Below are 19031 nucleotides of genomic sequence, written 5' to 3'. Positions count from 1 at the left end.
GTCATGGTGGATGAGAATTTTAAGATAAGTTCTTTTTGTGTTTTTGGCAAGAAACCTCTCTTTATGGAGTGAGTTCATAAAAGGCAGCTGTGAATACCTGGCTGTAAAATAAGGGAGTTTGATATCCTGGAGATGGGGAGAAGAGCCACAGCTGCTCTCCTTTCCTCAACACAAATGGCAAGACTGTGAGAACACACTGACCTTTATTCAACACAATTAAATGCCATGCAAATAAATAACTAATTCTCTTTAACAGCGTTGCTGCACTTATCTCCCTGTGGGCATTCCAAGGTAAAACTCCCCTTTGCTGACCCAACCATGTGTTGACACATTTAGGGCTGTGACGTGCAAAGGAAAGGTCCTGTTTGCTCCATCCTTGAGCAGGGCTGGATTCTCTGTCCCTCAGCAAGGATGTTTTCTTCTTGCTCCAGACTTACACATCCAATTTGGACAGGCAGCTGATGGGCTGGCATTGCTGCCTTTCCAAAAGCCGAGGAGTGGGGGAGGTGAGAGGAAACGTTCTGTGCCACCACTGTGTCTGGGATGGTTCCTTCTTTGCAGCAGGAAAATCGGAGCAATGACTGTCCAGACAATGCACACCACAAACCTCATCCAAATCAGGGGTGTATTCAGAGAGCAGCATCACTCAGAATTTATTGCAAGCAGTCTGACAGCTCCACCCCTTCGGAATTTTGTTTGACTTGCAAAGACTCTGGTTCAGTCTCTGCTGATGCTATCTGTGGATTTTGAGAGTATAATGACATCTATTTTGTGCCATTCACATGTTCATCCATAGGGCTGAAATCTTCCTCTTCTGGGAAAAGCCCGCCCCATCCCACATTTCACGCTGACGTCCTGGGCTGGAGTCTGATCAGCCCGTGGGTATGGCACAGCTCCAAGCTGCTCAGGTGGTTCTCTGGAGATTTTAGCTGCCAAATATAAAATTTAAAAAGGCTCTTCTGAGCATGTGCAAATAGTAATTTCACAAATGCATTTAGCATGGCCAAATTTGAACAGATTTTTATGGGAACTTCAAAAAGCATATTCCCAGCATAAAATCCTTCCACATCCCCCTGTAATAGTCAAAAAATGAACAGAGCAGATTTCTGTTCATGCTTTCTTCTTTTTTTTTTCCCTCAGAAACCTCTAATCTCTATTACATAATTTTTTTTTTTAAATTCTCCATCAGACAATTTCAATCCAAACCACAAATTCTCCATAAAAACAACTAGAAAGGTCATCCTGGTTTTAAAACAGTTGTCTCCAAAGTCCTGGATAATGTACTACCCCCTTCTATCTCCCTCACAGAGTTCCTACACAAGGTTCTAACATTTTTGGAGTCATTAATAGATGCAAGCTGCTCATTTTGGGGAGATACCCTGGACTTTGGCCTTAGAGGGGTGCTGAGCTCCCCCAGCTGCATCCAGATATTTTAACAGAGCAAACACCCTGGGGCATGAGGTACCCAGCCCTGCATCATCACAATTTGGGTTCTGCAATTACTGCACTTGGGAGAACTCTTGTTTGTGACTCAATGCTTTCCTCTGTAAAGTGGCAATAATGTCACCCTCCTCTAAATTAATTCTAAACTTATGAATTCCACAGACAAGCCAGAGAGGAAGTTAGTCATTGCCTCCAGAGCAGTGTTTGACCAGTTTTCTGGAATTAAAATATCAAACAGTTGCTCTTTAAAGGAGCTCTTTGCAGGTACACTTTGTGCACATGAACACTTCAGGAAAAAAAGGCATGTGAATATTTAGCTTAAAGATCATAAATCCATGTATACCCCCAGAGGAACCAAATTGAAATTGTTCAGGTAAATTTAATTTGACATTTCCAGGCTATGTATTACCCCAGCCTTGTGTATATAACATCTTTATGCTCCACAATCTCTCTGAATCCCAGATTTTAGCATCCTTAGAAAGGACAGTCTCCTGCTGGTATTACATTGCTCCAGGACTAACTACCCATCTTTGTGGTCCTCCCTCCTCCTCCTCCTCCAGCTGGAACATGCTCTTGGGAGAGTTTCCTATTAAAACTCCCCAAAGGGACACCTTGACTCCGGCCATTTCTGATGCTATGAGCAGCACTAAGCTCTCTCACCAGCTTTATAAATTTTTCCCCTCTTTTCACTATCTCAGCTTCAAAGAATCATTTCATCCTTATCTCAGAGCAGAGGGCTGCATTAAGGCAGACCTGCTCCCTGTGCCCAGGGCCAGCACAGCCACCAGTCTTTCTTTCCAGCTGGTCCCCAAGGCTGTGGTTTGAGCGTGGCCAATGCAGGGAACATCCCACAATTAGTCTGGTTTCCTCCTGCTCCCACATGCTTGTTGAGCATTCCCCATCCTGAATACACTCTACTGGTCCAGCACAGCCAGCTGGATCCTGACCTGGAGCCCTACACCTGGTTCAAAGGGGAAAACAATCCTGCTAAAACTCTTTAACATGATCAGAATTATGATTCATGTTCTCATTTGAACTTAGGGAATAAAAATACTGGCCATCAACAAAAGAGATCTCAGGAAACTAGATATTCTTGGAAATGACAGTATACTGGAAAAAAGCAAGTTCCCTTACAGACATTTGTTCCTACTTCACAAGCAAAATACCTTTATTGCTGTTCTATGTATCATTTCAACAGATAAACCTATTAATTATTTGTAGCGTGTTCAAGAGTAAACACAGGCTCCAGGGAGGAAGCCAAGGCTTTTTGAAGTTCAGCTGGTACCCAGAAGTCCTGGAAGCACCACAGGATTGGCCACAGTGCAGACAGGAATTGATGTTTATTTGAATTTTTATCATCAGTTTATGTGGAAAGGCACTTCTTTAGTCCATAGGCTGATATCCCATGCTCAAAGCAAGAAAAGCAGCAACATTTTTCTCCCTTTGCAGTATCATCTCTGCCTGGGTCTTTTGACTTCTCTGGCAATCAGCAGGGGCAAGTCTCTAGACAGAATTCCTCCTTGTTCTCTTCTCCAAACCTACAAAAGTCTTGAACTGATTTTATTTTTAATTTAATAAAATAAAATTAATGCTTCAAACAGGAAACATTTGAGGACAAGTCTCAGTCTGGGCTACTTTATTATGGCTGAGTTTTAATCCTCGGTGCATAAGAAGGATTATGCTGAGAACACTGACATCACCTTAAATATAGCAGCATGAATATGCTACTGCAATAAATCTTTTCAGCTTTTAATTTCAATTCAGGAAAGATGTTGGTTGAGAATATCTTCTTTCCCAGTAGCCTTCCCCTGTCTCAGACGCGCCCACACTCCCAGGCACCATCTGACACAGCCTTGTCAGTCAGGAAGGTGAAGAGGTGCCACCTCCACCCGACACCACAAGCCTCAAAAAAATCTTCTGCAGACCCAGAAAGAGCAGTGAAGTGCTAGTTTTACCTGTTGCAATTATCATTTGGAAAGAGGGGAGATAAATCTCATTAAGCTGTAACAAAAAAAAAGGTTGACCAGTAAAATCTGAGCTCACGCTGGGAAAATTTCTCCCTTTAAAATTTTTTTTGGGGGAGACAGTGTGAAGGTGGAGGTGGGCTCAGTTCTCCACAAGATTTTATTCCCACAGCCCAGGAGGTGGATGGAGTACAGCAAAGTATCCAGGAAAGAGAGATTTGATTTATAAGTGAAGCATCAGCAAATGTCTTAAAAGGTCTCCTGAGAGTTTGTAATACTCTGGAAGAGCTGAGAGTAATAAAATGGAATAAAATCTATGACAGAGCTGAGTTTCTATCCTGCCCAACACACCAGCACAGTGAGTGCTGCTTCCTGTGGGCAGAGGGGAGCCTGCAGAGGGGTCTGAAAGCTTTGTCCCCTCAAAGGTGAGGAGCTGGGAATGGTCCAGCTCATGTTGAGGTCTGATGACCTTCACCAAGAGGGCAGGTGCTTCACCAGGTATCAGAAACATCCTCCTGACAATTCTGGTATCACCTGGCACTCTTGTGATTACCCAGGGACTTCATTTGTCTCTTTGTCTTTTAGATTATCATGGGACTGTAGATTTATTCAGAGGTTTGGATGGTGACTAGAGTAAAGACAATATCTAGGTTTCTTGCAGAAATATCAGATTCTGGGAAATGTGTCTATAAATAACAAAATTTTGTGCTCAAGGAATATTTTCAGGTTGTATTTTATGAATTGGAATTATGGTTATCATCAAAGGAGTGCTGGAGAGCCAGTTACTACAGCACATAGATATCACCAGTTTGGGCCTGCAAGTGATGTGCTGGTAGTGTCCTCTCTGGCAGGAGATGTGAAATGTTACAGCTCTCATTTTGCTGGGAAAAAAAATAAAATATCCCAGCTACGATATCATCCATCTTTCCCTGCATATGGAGCATTATCAGCAAGTGTTGGTGGCAGCACCTGACACTTGCAGAGTGGCCTGATAACACACCTCCCATCCTGGATACGTGCCAGGCAAACATGTGGAGCAGCTCCACTGATCACTGCCAGGGCAGCTTTCGTGGTACAGATTTGTGGAAAAGAGCAGTCCACAGCTTTTGTGGGTGAGCATATGCAAAGCAGCACAGGAATCAGGCTGCTGGAGTCACAGCAGCCTCCCCAAACCAAAAGTAAGTATCTCTGTAGCCTTTAGGCCAAGATTAGCACTAACTAGTCTCGGACCAACAGCTGCAGCAACCTGATGAGACCTGAGAAGGCCATTAGAGTCTCTCTGGTTTCGAGCAGAGAGGAGTGAATGCAAAAACCTCTCTGCAAATTTGTGGTCCTCCTAATTTTTTGGGGTTGATTCAGTCAGCATTGTGGTGTTGCATATGTTTTCCCAAAAGGGCCTGCCCAGGGCTGTTACCTACACATTGAGGGAAAAATTACTTTTTGCATTATAATTCTGAGTTTGAGATGAACATTGCAGTCATTTTAAACAGGCTTAGCTTACACTTGGTGAAATCTTTGGTTCAGCCTGATCCGTCTGCTTTAAGGCTGTCAAACTGAAAGGAATTAAAATGCAGAGAAAGTGATTTAGAGAAGAAAATGCAACTTGGCAATTTAACTTTGCTACAGGGATGAAGTTTTAAGAAACAATTTGCAGTTTGGGTGTCTTTCGCCTTGGGAGCCTGAGGTTGGACTCATTAAAGAAAGACAATTTTCAGAAAATATTGAACATCCACCTTTGGAAAAGCCATTCTCAGCAGGCAGGTAAAAATGATCTGTTCAAAAAGCTTGGCTCATCCTTAAATTAAAAAATAATAAAAATTAAGCCAGGTACAATGGAGTAACTGTGATACCCCATGGGCAGTGAGGACAAAACCAGATCTGAGAAGAGGAAACACCAGTGAAAAGGCAGCAGTGATGCTCAGGGTAGAAGGAGGTGGAAATAAACAGGATTTTAAATTATTCTAAAGTAGTAGTCACAGAGCAGTGGCAGAACACGAGGTGGTCAATATTCTTTGGTTATGAGGACAGAGACCATGAGGTCTCCAGGATTTTGGGACTTGTTGCTGCTAGTTATGAAATAATGAAAACTGGAGGACTTTTAAAGGGATCTGGCAGGTTGACCTCCTTTCAAGATGATAATTTGATGATGTTGGGACTCTTCTGCTTTAGGAAAGATGCATTAGGGAACTTAAAGTCCTAGATGTGCGTCTCCTATTTTAATTTAATTTTAAATAAATAAATAAACAGTTGGGAATAAAAACAGAGGGATATGATGTCATTTCCAAAGCTAAATAAAATGCTGAACCTAACTAAAACCCACTGATGGTGAAAAAGGAGCTAAGAGTTCAAAATTAATCCCATTATTGTTCTCTAAAATATTATTAATAGGTATAGAGATTTTGGCAGATCCTGTTATTTTAATACTACTCTTTCTCCTAAATATTTCATAGCTGGTTTTTATTTCTTTTATTAAATAGTCATTTTAGAAGGAAGACAAACTCCCTCTTAGTGACGTTCAGGAGCACACAACCTGCAGGGTCTGGCGAGGGAGGTGTTTTTGAAGGATCCATAAGAATTAGCAGGCTCAGGAAAGGGGTGACGAGGAATCCATGTGCCTGAGTGGCCCTGCAGGCTGGGCCATCCCATGGCTGTGCAGCCAGGCAGTGCTGCAGCAGGCTGATACTGCATTTGCAGGGTGATAATCTCATGCTGATCAATTCAGAGCCCGGGCAGAGCACATCCTGCAATCCCCGCGCACGCAGAATAATAACGGCGCTTCCCGAGTGGTCCCATTCATTCCAGTGGGACTCTCTTGTAATCAATATATTTGTTCCCAAATTATAGTGCTATTGGTCCAACTTGATCTTTATTCCCGCGAACCAATTGCGTGTGCAGAAGGCCTGGAAGCGATGCCACAGCCAGGGCTGCTCTCTTCCCACTGCCATTGTTCCAGGACTCCCGTCCTCGGAGTTATTGTTCAAGCTGCCAGTTATCTCCGAGTGCTCCCAGCAGATGTTGGGGGGAGGGGGCAATTTATTTATTTCTTTTTATGAAGTTTGCCTCTTTATGGGCCAGCCCCGACAAGAGATTAATTCTCTTTGCTCTCCCCTACGCTTTTGGTTTTGTCTCCTTAAGTTGGAAAATATTTAGAGAGGAAAAAATGTGTTTTCTTGCTGTTCAAAATAATAATAATTTGCCTGTGGAAATTTCTTACTGACTTGAAAAGGAGCTCTAAATTTGCTGATAGTAAATAAGGGACAGCCCTGCTTTCACTACAGACAATGTAGTTGTTCTTGAAGGGTTTCATGGGTGCTGATTTGCGTGCAGAGCTGTCCACAATAAGGTGTTTCTGGTTTATGAACATCCACCAAAGTCCAGCATTTATTTTTGTCTGTGGTAGAAATGAAAACCAAAAACTTGGGGCCAGTTTTTGAAGATGCGGGATTGTATCAAAATATTTGTTTTCAAATCAAATCCTAGTTATCATAGGAAGGTTTCTTAGATTTGGGAGTGTTGGATGACCTTAATAGATAGAAAAGACTTTTGAGCCATAGCCTGGTCTCTGGGGTGGTTTTCCTGGTCATAAGAGATGCAAGGTTAAAGCTCCTTCTGAAGAAGAGCTTTTCACTCTGCATCATCTTGATGATCCACTCAACCCCAAACCAAGTGATGGGGTATGACAGCTCTCTCTTTTCTGCTCTCTCATGTGCACATGAGAAATGAGCAGGGAAGCCCAGAAGAAAGCTGGTTGATGTGGATTTGTCTCTATAGAGCATTTTACCCTTGATCATAGACTCACAGAACCACAGAATTGTGTGGGTTGGAAGGGACATTAAAGCTCCTCTCATTCCAACCCCCCAACCCCCTGCCAGGTGCAGGGACACCTTCCACTGGACCAGGTTACTCCAAGCCCTATCCAACCTGGCCTTGGACACTTCCAGGGATGGGGCATCCAATGATCACCCTGTTTTGGTGACATCTCATGAAGAAGACTATGCCCCAGCCAGTTCTGCTTTAGTGCAGGTGAAAGTGTACAGCACCTCAATGAATGAAGCCTATGACATCCGCATGGACAGCTCACACCTTTGGAAGTTCACATCCCATCCAAAGTTGGCTTAGCCCCCTGCCTAGCCCTAACATTTTTTCTGAATACTTAACCAGCAACAAAACAAAATGAAAAATAATCCACGCCGTGCCTTGATTAGGGATTAGAAATGTTAACTGGCCAGTGCCTTTTCCTGCAGGGGCACGCAGCCCCTACACCTTTAATTAGGGTAGCCCGTGGTCCTTGCCATAAAGCTGATAAGTAATAAATAGCTGCCTTTGTCACATGCAAGTTCAGCATTGTGAAACGGCACACGGACGGCTTTAAAAAGCCTTTGATTAAACCCAGCACTACAGTAAATCTACAAACACAGAGGAAAGAAAAGAAGCTATTTAGTCTGTGCCAGTTCCCGGCATTAGGTATGCAAATTTCTCGGTGTCTTCAGCTCCCAAGAACAGCAGGCGCTGAATGCAGCAGCAGCAGCAAGCGGCACGACATCATTCATTTCAATCATTAAAACAAAAGCGGGATAAATCGCTACCTAATTTGTAAAATATGCTTATCATATAGGCTCTTTGGTCTTTAAGAAAAGCACCAGCTGAATGAGAATCACTGAATTATTTTGGAAAAAAAAAAAATCATAGAATCAATTCTGGTTTTCCCCCTTCTCTCAATGATTGTTCTTTTATTTCTTTTTCCCTTTCTCTTTCTCTTTCTCTTTCTCTCTTTTCCTTTCCTCTTCCCCTTCCCTTTTCCCTTTCTTTCTCTGTTTCCCTTCCCAGTTTCAGGTAAAACCTATCTGTAGCCTTCCCTCAAGCTCCCACACCAAGCCTAAGGAAAATCAGTCTTTTTACCTGAACACGCAAAACTCAACATTCCTACCTCGGTCTTCTCGCTCCCTTTTTCCAAAAAAAAGCAGGGTAGCACCAGCCAAAGCCCAGCCTGGAGCTCTGTGCTGGGCATCACCCATCACCCCTCTCACACTGTCCCATCCTGTGCCTGCTGCCATCCTTGTGCAGTTACTCAGCAATCTCCGTTCCTCCCTGCATGGGAAAATGTGTATCCCAACAGCCTGATCCTGCAACCTGCTGGGAGCTGCCTGCCCAGGGAGCCCTCCTGGGTGGTTCATCGCCCCTGCACAGAGGGATGAGCTGTCTCTGGCCTCTCTCCCTGATCCTGGGTGCTCAGCTCAGACCTCACCACTCCTTACAAACAGCAGCAGAGAGGATTATTGGTACCCAGGGAGCATCACCACTGGATCCATAAAAAGGCTAAATGCTCCCCCATCTGAATGGGTGTGGTGGCCTGTAGGTAGCCTCTTTTCCAAATTAGATAGTTCCTTTCCCATGAACTTCCCTGGCCTCTCTTTGTGGCTGTGTGGGGTGCAGGGGCCACAAACACTCGCAGAGGCTGCCCCTACAACCTGTCACTGCCTTAGTGGCTCCTCTGCCTGTGCTCCACGCCGTGTGTGTGATGAGAAACGGGGCCAACAACCCTGCTCTTGTATGAAAAGTGTCCTTTGATGCTTCCCCAGCTGTTCAGCAATTCAGCTGTTCCAGGATAGTGCCTCTGGCAGTACAGCTCCCCGCTGTGGCTATGCTGGGGCGTCAGCAGATGGAGCATATCGTGGTTATTGAAGCTGGATACAGTGGCTGTCAGCAGCCTTGCATTGCCTGGCATATGCAAATAGATCCCAGGCATCTGGTTGTGTCTTGGGCTGGTCACGTTCAAAAACAGGAAACGAAACCTCTCGGTTTGGGAGCACCACTGGCCCTGGCTGGGACAGCACCGTGCGATAGTCACTGTGTGATCCATGAGGAGGTGGGTAGGAAGCCAGAGAAGGGGGAGTTTTCAAAAGTAGTAGAAGTACAAATGGTCATGCAAAGTGCACACCTGAGAGGTGACCTGGTGCTGCAGGGCCGGGGGGGTGTGACAGCACAGCAACAGACGGGGGCAGAACCCGCAGCCCCAGCACCAAGGGCTGTTACTGGAACAGTGACTCAAATGAAATAAAGGCAACAGGGAGAAACTGATGCACAGGAAGTTCCGCCTAAATATGAGGAAGAACTTCCCTGTGCAGTAACTGAGCACTGAACACATTGCCCGGAGAGGGTGTGGAGTCTCTCTCACTGGAGATATCCCAAAACCATCTGATGCAATCCCGTGCAATGTGCTCTGAGGTGGCCCTGCTTGAGCAGGCAGGTTGGACCAGGTGACCCACTGTGATCCCTTCCAACCTGACCCATTCTGTGGTTCTATGAAATGTTTGATGCACCTTGGATGCTTGTCACACCTTTTACTTCACTTTGGTATCACTGAAACAGAATATCCTGAGCTGAAAAGGAGACACAAGGATAATTAAGTTCTAGTCCTGGCCCTGCACAGGACAGTCCTAAAAATAACAACCTCAGTTTAGCTTGTTGTTGGCAGAACAATCAAAAAAGGGAAACTAAATGCTAGTTTATCTCCAACTTTTTTCAGGGTCACCGCGTGTCACCCAGTCAGTCAGCAGATGAACAAGCTGAGTGCACAAAAGTCCAGCCCAAATTGGTGCTGCTTGCACCAGTTACAAACTCTACACCTCTGTATATGGAGCTCACAGTCCTGTTGGTGTCTACAAATTTCATGTGATGATCTACAGCCAGACCTCATAACTGCCCAGTTGAGCCTGAGAAAGGATTTTCAGCCCCAGTGCCTGTAGGATGGTGGCTCTTACCACTGATGTGTTGAACAGCACTGAAATGTTCTTGCATTAAAGAGCATCATTTCAAACCACCTAAAAAACCCCAGCTTGATTCCAGTGTTGTACTCCTCCCGTCTGCTCTGCTTTGTCCTGGCTCTGTGGATGCTGGGAGTGGAACCCAGCAACCATCCCAGCACAGCCAAGGGATGTCTCGGGCTCTGGTGTGGCACATCGAATCTCCCCTCCCTGGCCCGGCAGTCTCCTGGCACTCTCTGCCATGCCAGTGCCTTACCCAGCTCCTGCCTGCTCCTGTGCTTCATCCTCGGCTCCTTTTGCAACAACAGAGGAACATAAAAGGAGGGAAGGAAGAGAAATAACACCTGAATATTGTGTCTTCTAATTAGGCTGGCAGTGATCAAACAGCTTCTCAGGAGCACACGGTATAGGGTTTGCTGGCACAGGGCTTTCCAGCCATGCCCATTATTGCCAGAGGAAAAGCAAGTTCCATCCTTGTGGGATCTCATGTGGTCTCCTGAGGTCGCAGAGCAGCCTTAACTGATCCAGAAAGACCTGGAGGAAGAAGGTGAAATCCAAATTCCTTCCCCACCTTTGCTGATGGTGTCCTCACGGTAAAGGGACTTGTAGCAACTTCAGCTGCACAAGCTGTTCCTGTGATGTTGTTGTATAAATATGTTTTATGTATAAATATGCATTTGAACCCGTGTTTGGACTCAAACCTGTCTGTTCATCCAGCTGTCGAGTAACCTCTGCAAACAGCAGGGTCCTTCGTGACAGATTGAAACCGAGAAAACCGCTGCCTGTTCTGCAAAACATATTTAATTTGTTAAAGACATGGGAACTTTGTTGAATTAATAAGATGTGCTAGGGAAGGGAGCTGCTCTCCGAAGAGCTGAATCCTGGTTACAAGTGCAGTTTGCAGCTTGCTGGTAATCCTGCAATTAAAGCTACAGTACCAGCGTATCACAAAAATGGGATTTGCATAATTTGAAATTTGAGGAAAATCTCTAAATACTTTAATTTTGATAGAAACTGTTTCCACTGCTGACATGTGTCTACACCTATAATTTCGGCTGATAAATTGCTGTAATTTCTCCTCCATTTCATGTTCTTTCTAACATTAATTGTCAGTTGTAGAGTAAAACAGTAGAAAGAGAGAGAGAGGGAGAGAATAATGTCATTGTGCTTTTGTGGTGTGAATAGCCTTCCGAGGAATGATTATCTTCCACACAGATGCAAACAAAAAAAAAAAAAAAGACACAGAGAGAGAGAGAGAGAGAGACCTCTTGGTTTGCACAAAACTACTGCAATGGGCATCAGTGTCTCACTGTGAGGTAGGGAAACAAGGAGTTAAAGCCAGGTAAATGTACATGGGAGTGATTGTGGGCATTTCCCAGGCTGCTGGAAGAAAAAAGGGACGTTCCACGGGGATGTGGAGCAGCAGAGGATGTCTGGTGATGCATAGCTGGAGGTCCGAGCTGCAGGATTCCAGGGATTGAACCCTCAGCCATCTCCTGTCCCAAGCAAGACCCTCTCAGAGCCATCAGCAGTGAGGAACTCACCTTGGGTTTTCCAGAAGGAAAACTGAGGGGAATAAAGGCAAGCAGTGAGTCCCTGCATGAAGCAGTTTCACAGCATGACCTGTCCCCATCCCACCTCCCCAAATGCCACTTTTCAAGCTACTTTTAAATAAAACACCCTTTCAAACAGAGGGCTAGTGGTACTAAATTATTCTATTAATTTATTATTCATGATGAAAAATTATTCTAATAAACGGTGAAAAATTATTCTAATAACATTCTATCCTATTAATATTCTGCAGCCAAGCAGTTAAAGTCACTTCCTGTGGCTGCTCCCCTCCTTAACGCTGATCTATTTCTTACAGAATTTATTGAAATTAAAATCTGCTTCTTTGGAAATGTGCTGCATTTAACAAAACCAGTGGGGGGAGATGAGCTGTGAGCAAGGAGAGAATCAGGCAGCGATTTTTCCCTTCTGCTGACAGAGCAGTGGGATGCCTGGTGGGGTGGGAGCTGGGCAGATCCAAACTGCAGAGTCAGGGATGGCCCAGCCTGGGTGGTTTGGGTGCTGTCACACTGTAGCCCATTAACTCACAGCACCCAGTGTTGCTAATTACTGCTAATCCAGTGTCTCCCTACATTTCCCAGTGCAGGGAGACAGCTCCTTGCCCATTCCTTTCCCTTGGCTGGAGTCCTGCAAGCTCCACTGCTGCACCTCCCTCAGAACCCTGTGGCTGTGTCTCTTCTCACAGCCCTTGTGCAGAAACCTTCCTGAAGCCCAAGGAGCTGCACTGCCAGAGCCTGGACACCACTGCCACGGGAACAAGCGGAGCTTGTAGTCAAATTAAGGATGAGGCTGGGGACTCTGCTGTCACCTGGGCCCCAGGGACAGTCCAGGCAGCATCGTGCCACCCCTCCTCCTGCAGCTCCCTGTGCACTGGCACCACAAGCCTGCCAGGCTTTGTGCCAGGGATATTTTCCTAATGGTTCCTCTGCCTGCTCTGCTCGCAGCCCTCCTTGCCTGCCAGCTGGCTGGGATGGTCTTGGGCCCCCACAGGCAGCTGGGGAGGTTTCATGGGCATGCAGGGCTTGGAGCCTGTGTACAGGTGGCAGAGCAACCCTGGTGCCCAGCACAAAGCCACCAGGAGCCCACTGATCGCCAGCAGGGACTTTCTGAGTCCCCACTCAGGGCAAAGGGGGATGTGGGAGGCTGTGATGGGGGAATTCCTGGTTCCCAGAGCTTGCAAGTCCACACAGCCATCAGAGATATCCTGAGGAAGTGTCCTACAGGACATGGCAGGAGGTGTCTCAGGGTTTCTCTTGCAGCTAGATGCAGCATCTGAGTGATTCTGGCGACCAGACAGCAGATGAGCAGCTGCCACTGGGCACTTCTGAACCTGCCTGACCAGTCACAAGGTGCCTTCTCATCCAGCTTTGCTCTCCCAGTCATCCATACAACTTAGAAAATAAAAGGTCTAACTTTGCAGAGGAGCAGCACACCCATGTCTGTGGGTCTGCTGGCCATAGGTGTTGCTTTCCCTAAAACTTCCCTGGCCAATCTTGGTTTTGTCTGCACACACCTGCTCCGTGCTAGGGCCAGATCATCTTCTGACATTCTCTTTTTCCCTACTTTTTTCTCATTGTCTCTACAAGCCTAATAATTCCTTGCATATTTATATCAGCTCCTTCCTGCACCTGCCCACCTGGCACAGGTAGTTTTGCCAACCATGTGGCAAATTACGTGCACAGGTCAGTGTTAAATGTTCCGGTGGCTCAAAGTCCTAATGAAAAACTAACCTCCAGGTGACGTTATTGCAGCTTTAACAAGTGGTAAAAGGATTTCCTCTCAAAGGACTTTCACTGAAGCCATCTTCTTCTTTGTGTGTTCCTCCCTTGCAGCGTGGGTAATTAAAGGACCAGTCAGAGCTTGGAAGATTCCTCAGCTTTTGCATTTGAGGATATCTTTCACTCTATTTTTTCCCTCTTCTCTGATGGCATATTAGATCAAGCCATTAAGCAACATCCTCTGTTTCTCCTGAGAATATTCATCAATAATAATGAATAGTACTTGCTCCAGGGCTGGCCCCTCCTTGCCCAGGAATATCACTGGTACATGATACAACCCTATTGGAATAACTCTGGCATTTGTTTTTATTCCTGAGATTCATTTAAAGTGCAATTTTTTTTCTCTCTGGGATTGTGGAGGCCCTGCTTTGTTCTGGGTTTGGAAGCTGACAGTTAGGTGAAGCTGAGAGTTTATCTGATCCAGTGGGGACATCAAAGTAATGCACGAGAGGAAACTCCTTAATCCCGACTGACTGTGCCCCTGTACAACTGCCTCACCTTAGTAACACATGGACCCGGCTGTATTGATGCATTTTCCTTTTACCCCAGTACAATATACTTATTTAGCATGATAGCAGAACGAAATCAAAGTATTTTAAACAAAAATGCTTGACATTGGGCTATCTTTCCTAATCCCAGGCAGCAATCACAGAGCCAGGCACTGTGCAGCCTGTAAAGCGGCTTCTCGGAGTGCTTGTCCTGCTCCTGCTCAAGAGAGGATGGATAAAACCTCAAAATAATGATGCAGTGAGTAAAGGATTGGATTCAGGAGATGAGGACAGTGCTGCAGAATCAGGAATAGGAGCACACATCTAGAACTTCTCTGAGCACTAGAGATATTTGTGCTGCTCTTACTTTGTATGCACCAATCTACTTTGTCCCAGTAATTATTTAGATTCTGTCAGACTCTGAGTGATGAAAATCTTGCTTTGCACCTTTCCTGCATCCTTGCGGCAGAAGAGGTTTTCAAGGAAGCAAATACATCAGTTACACAAAGGGAAATTATTGCAGACAGTGCCTTAAGCTCCATTTGCCTCACACTTCTTATTTCTTCCTTCTCCAAGAAGTTAATCAAGAGGTTTAGTTAATGGGTGTGGGTTAAGTCTTTCAGCCAGCCTGGAGCACGTGCAGCTGCCTGGTGCTGTCCTTCTCCATCACTGGGATGGTCCAAGTTACTCATGGACCTGAGGGCATGAGGGGTGCAATCACTGCCTCCACCCCAGCTGAAACCTGTTTGTGCATTTAAATAATAAACTCATGCTCCTGATTGCCACTGTGTTTACTGCATGAGCTGCTGCCCCCAGCCTCATTCAATAACTGGGATCAGGCACTTTGGGCTGCCTGGGGATATTTTAGATTTCTGTTTTGGCATGATTTTTTTGTTTTCTTGGTTTTTTTTTTTTTTTTTTGCAAGCACGATTTTCACTTTTGCAAGGTGAACACTTGTCCCCAGCACGATTATCACAGCAGTGAAGGGCACAGCCCTGCTTTGTGCCAGAGACTCCCTGGCTGCTCTTGAGAGCCTCTGCACATCCCTCCTTGCTGGAGCGCTTTCATGGTGTTCTTGATGTGGGGATGTTTATCTTCGCTCAGTTCTTACCCATTGGTGCATCTCTCAGCTAAAGTGCTTTTCCTCAGATTGTGAAACCCACTGTAGTCCTGTCTTTGTTAAGAAGATAAGCTACAGCGGGAAAGCAGCAGCAGCAGCGAGAAAAAAATTCCTCTAGTGTGTTATATCTTTTTCTCCCAAGGAATATCACACAACTTGGACAGCTACTGTAATGCTAATAGACAAATCAAAACTCCAAGGAGCGAAATAGAAACATCCAACCATATTAAATAAGGGGGGGTTGTGTGTGTTTGAAAGCTCACAAAAAAATCTAGATATTAAATTGATGTCCTGGCACTTGTGCAGTGTAATGGGCAGATTCAATTAAAAGAAGAAAATATGTCCAGCCTGTAGTGTGGACTAAGCAGCAATAAAAAAGCAAATCAATTTTTCAGGAGTTTCAAAGCCTGGTGCAGATTTCCAGAAGGCAGAAGCCAAAAATATATTTATTAAAAAAGACCCCAGGGGCTCAACAGTGTCATTTTAACCCAACTACTGCACCTTCAATATGATGAACTGTCACGAAATTTTGAGAAATACTTTGGAAATAATCCATTTGTATGTATAGATATAACATGTTCTATATGTATAAATAAATGCATATGCTTCTGTTGCATATATACAGTGTCATTGATTATTTGACAGAGGTGCAATGTAAAAACTGCAAAAAAACCCCACAAATCAAGTTCAGTTATTGTCATCTGTGTTCCCAGTGTAAGAGCAGTGTGGGGTTTTCTATGTAGCATAAATTAGGGGATTGGATATCTTTATATACGTATATAAGTGTGAGTGCAGATACATGTGTCTGTAGGAAGATGAATGTGTGCGTGCACTCACATTTAGATACAAGCGTTGATGGCTTATTTGCAGAATATTCCAGATGTGACTATACCAAAATTCCTGGTTTGGGGTTCTTGGACTGAAATCAGAGTTTATCCAGCCAGCCCAGCACAGAACCAAGAACGGCAGCTCACAGTTCCACACTTCCCTCCAGCTGTACACAGCAACCTTTAGAAATCGATGGATGGGGGAGTCCCAACCTCCCTTTTACTTTTTAATCCTACCCAAAGCACAGTTATGATCCCACTGAAACCAGCTGCAGAACTCCTGGGTGAATAGAAGAAGGGTTTCCACCACAAAAAATTATTTTAAGGGATGCATTTGAGCTTTTGGTCACTCTTTGGCTGGATGAAATCTAGAAATAAAGAACAGCAAATCCTGCTGCCAGCCATGGTCTCAACTTGCTTTGAGGCCAGGTTGGATGAGGTTTTAAGCAACCTGGTCTAGTGGAAGGTATCCCTGCCCACAGCGAGAGGGTTGGAATGTGATGAGCTTCAACATTTCCAACACAAACCATTCTGGGATTCTATGATTTTGGTTAATCCCTGACAATTTCTGCATGGTCATCTATCTGTTGGTTCAACAGGGAGCCTCTGACATTTGCATGAGGGATTTTTGCTGTCTCTTTTCTTCCTCCCTTTGTTTTTTTGCCACCGTTGCTGATAAAAACAGGTGCTCGTAAAATGTTTCACTGTGCTCAGGCAGCAAACCGAGAAAAAATAATTTTCTCTTGTTACACTGAGCCACAGATTTATTTCCCTGAAGAAACCCAAGTGTGACTGCAAAGGTAAAATACAAATAAAAAAAAAAAAAAAGAGAGAGAGAGGAGTAAGCAGCATGGTGGTGATGATTAAGGTGCCCTTCCAAGAAATAAATAAATAAGCCGAGGCTCCCAGCACTGTGCCGCAGCCGGGGTCATCCCACAGCTCTCCCTGGAATCAGGATGGGGAAGAGCCCGGCACAGGCAGGACCTCCCATCTCAAACCCCCAGCGCTAGAGACAATATTCACACAGCTGGCAGGACGGATGTGGTTTTTATTTAAAACACAGATGAACATGCACACAGAGGGAAAGAAACCCGGCAAAGCCAAATTTTCTTCTAAATCTATTTACATTTGGCAGTACTCAAGATCACCTTGAACCATCTTTGCTATTTCCTTTCCTTTTCCCTTTGAAGTTGCAAGTACTACATAAGCCCTTAAAAAAAAAAAAAGAGAGAGAAAAAGGGAAAGGGAAAAAAAAAGAAGTGTATAAAGACGCCATTTGTGATATGCATTTTTTAATAATGACATTTTAAAAGGTTGAAATGTTGTGGCACCTTTTGCAAAGTTATGCCATTTAAACAAGATAACATGGCATTTTACCACTAAAGACAAGACCCTCTTTTTTACTGCTACCTTTGAACAGTTTATCATTTTGCAATAATATCCTTTAGCTATGTAGCTCTCTGTTCTTTTTTTAAGTGGAGGACATCTCTTCTAATTGTGCTTATGATACAAATTAGCATTGGGGTTTTCTTTCTAAGAGCACTGTGCCTATCCTAAATATGTTTTCTCCTATATGGGATTCAGGAAGAAATTGTAATTCCTCTTTCAGTGAAATAGCAAAGCTATTTTTAAATTGCATGCCTTTTTGAGTTAGCAAAGTGTTAGACAATTAACAGTCTTTCTTTTTATTTTTATGTTCTTTAAAATGCAGATTCAGTTTAATACTGTTTTCCCTTTCATTCTTTTTGTGTGTCCCAATTGTTAGCTAAATAGTGTCAGGACTGCGTGTTATCGGCCAAGGCAGGTGTCAGGTTTAATATTATTAAAGACGCAATTACTCCTTTCTCAAGCACAGCTTGTCAGTTTAGCTCATCAATGTATATATCAATACATTTTTAAATGAAAAAAAAATCTCTGTTTCCCATCCATAATTATCTCCTTGGTATTTTGCGCCTTATTTTGGAAATGTCTCTCTAACCTCAGCTCACAGGAGTCCTGGGAACGTGATGACCTGTGACAGTCTGAACGAGCTGCACAATCACATTCCTCAGCTTAGAATCACAGAACCATTTATGTTGGAAAAGACCCTTCAGATCATCCCAAACACACGGGCTGTGAGACTCCGAGGATGCGCCGTCTCCCGGGGCTGCCGCTTCGAGCACCCGTGAAAGGTTGGGGGAGAGAAAACTGTAACTGAGGAGTTGACTGATTTCTTGACATTGGGCCTGCATCACATAAGGGTTCTGGGGAAGTTGTAAGGAAAAATGTTGGTTTATGCTGCCAATACCCATAAAGGAGATGAGAACGCAGGGCTGGGAGTTCGTGTACTGCCAAGCAGAGCTCCAAGTATCTGCTCTGGAAGCATGGCAGGGGAATCCTCAGAGTTACGTGGAGCCAATGGCTGAACTCCTCCTCCTCTGTCCTTGGAAAGCTGATGGGTTCAAAACGCCATTGCAAATTTTGGATTTGGGGTGTTTCTTCAATCGCATTGCAAGTACTGTCCCAGAGAATGTGCTGTAGGGATGGTTTAGTCGCTAAAAATCGGATTCAACGTTAATCAAAACTGCCCCATAATAGGGCTTGAATTCATAAATCATTTTAACTAGCAAAGGTGGAAACATTGAAACAGGATTTTTTGTTAGAAATTTCCTAAATTATATATTCAAATTTCAAACTCATGTTTTCTCTTCAGCTCTGGAGAAATCTTGTTTTAAAGAAGGGTTTGGGAGTTGGGTATTTCGTTTTGGACAGAACACGCTCTGTTTGGCCCAAAATGAAGTAGAGATGCACACAGCCCTGCAATTTGGCCACCATTCAAAAAATCAATTATTCTCAACGCTTACACTGTGCCCCTTGAGGGAAATTGTTCTCTGACCACTCCTGGTCAGACGAACCATGTCCTGAAAGGTATATAAGCCATGAGCAGATAACAGTTTAACAGATCAAGTTATGGTTTATTCACACATCTTCATCCAGCATCAGCACACCAGAGGTATTTCCACTCTGACACTTTCTTTTCCTATTAGTGTACACCCTGCTCTTTTCAAGATGAGTGCCCAGAATATCCACAGCCCATA

This window comes from Corvus kubaryi, unplaced genomic scaffold (genome assembly GCF_017639235.1).
Source record: "Corvus kubaryi isolate FWS band 111438036 unplaced genomic scaffold, C.kubaryi_AGA036_p1.0 134, whole genome shotgun sequence".
NCBI lineage: Eukaryota > Metazoa > Chordata > Aves > Passeriformes > Corvidae > Corvus > Corvus kubaryi.
This window is presented reverse-complemented; position numbering follows the sequence as displayed.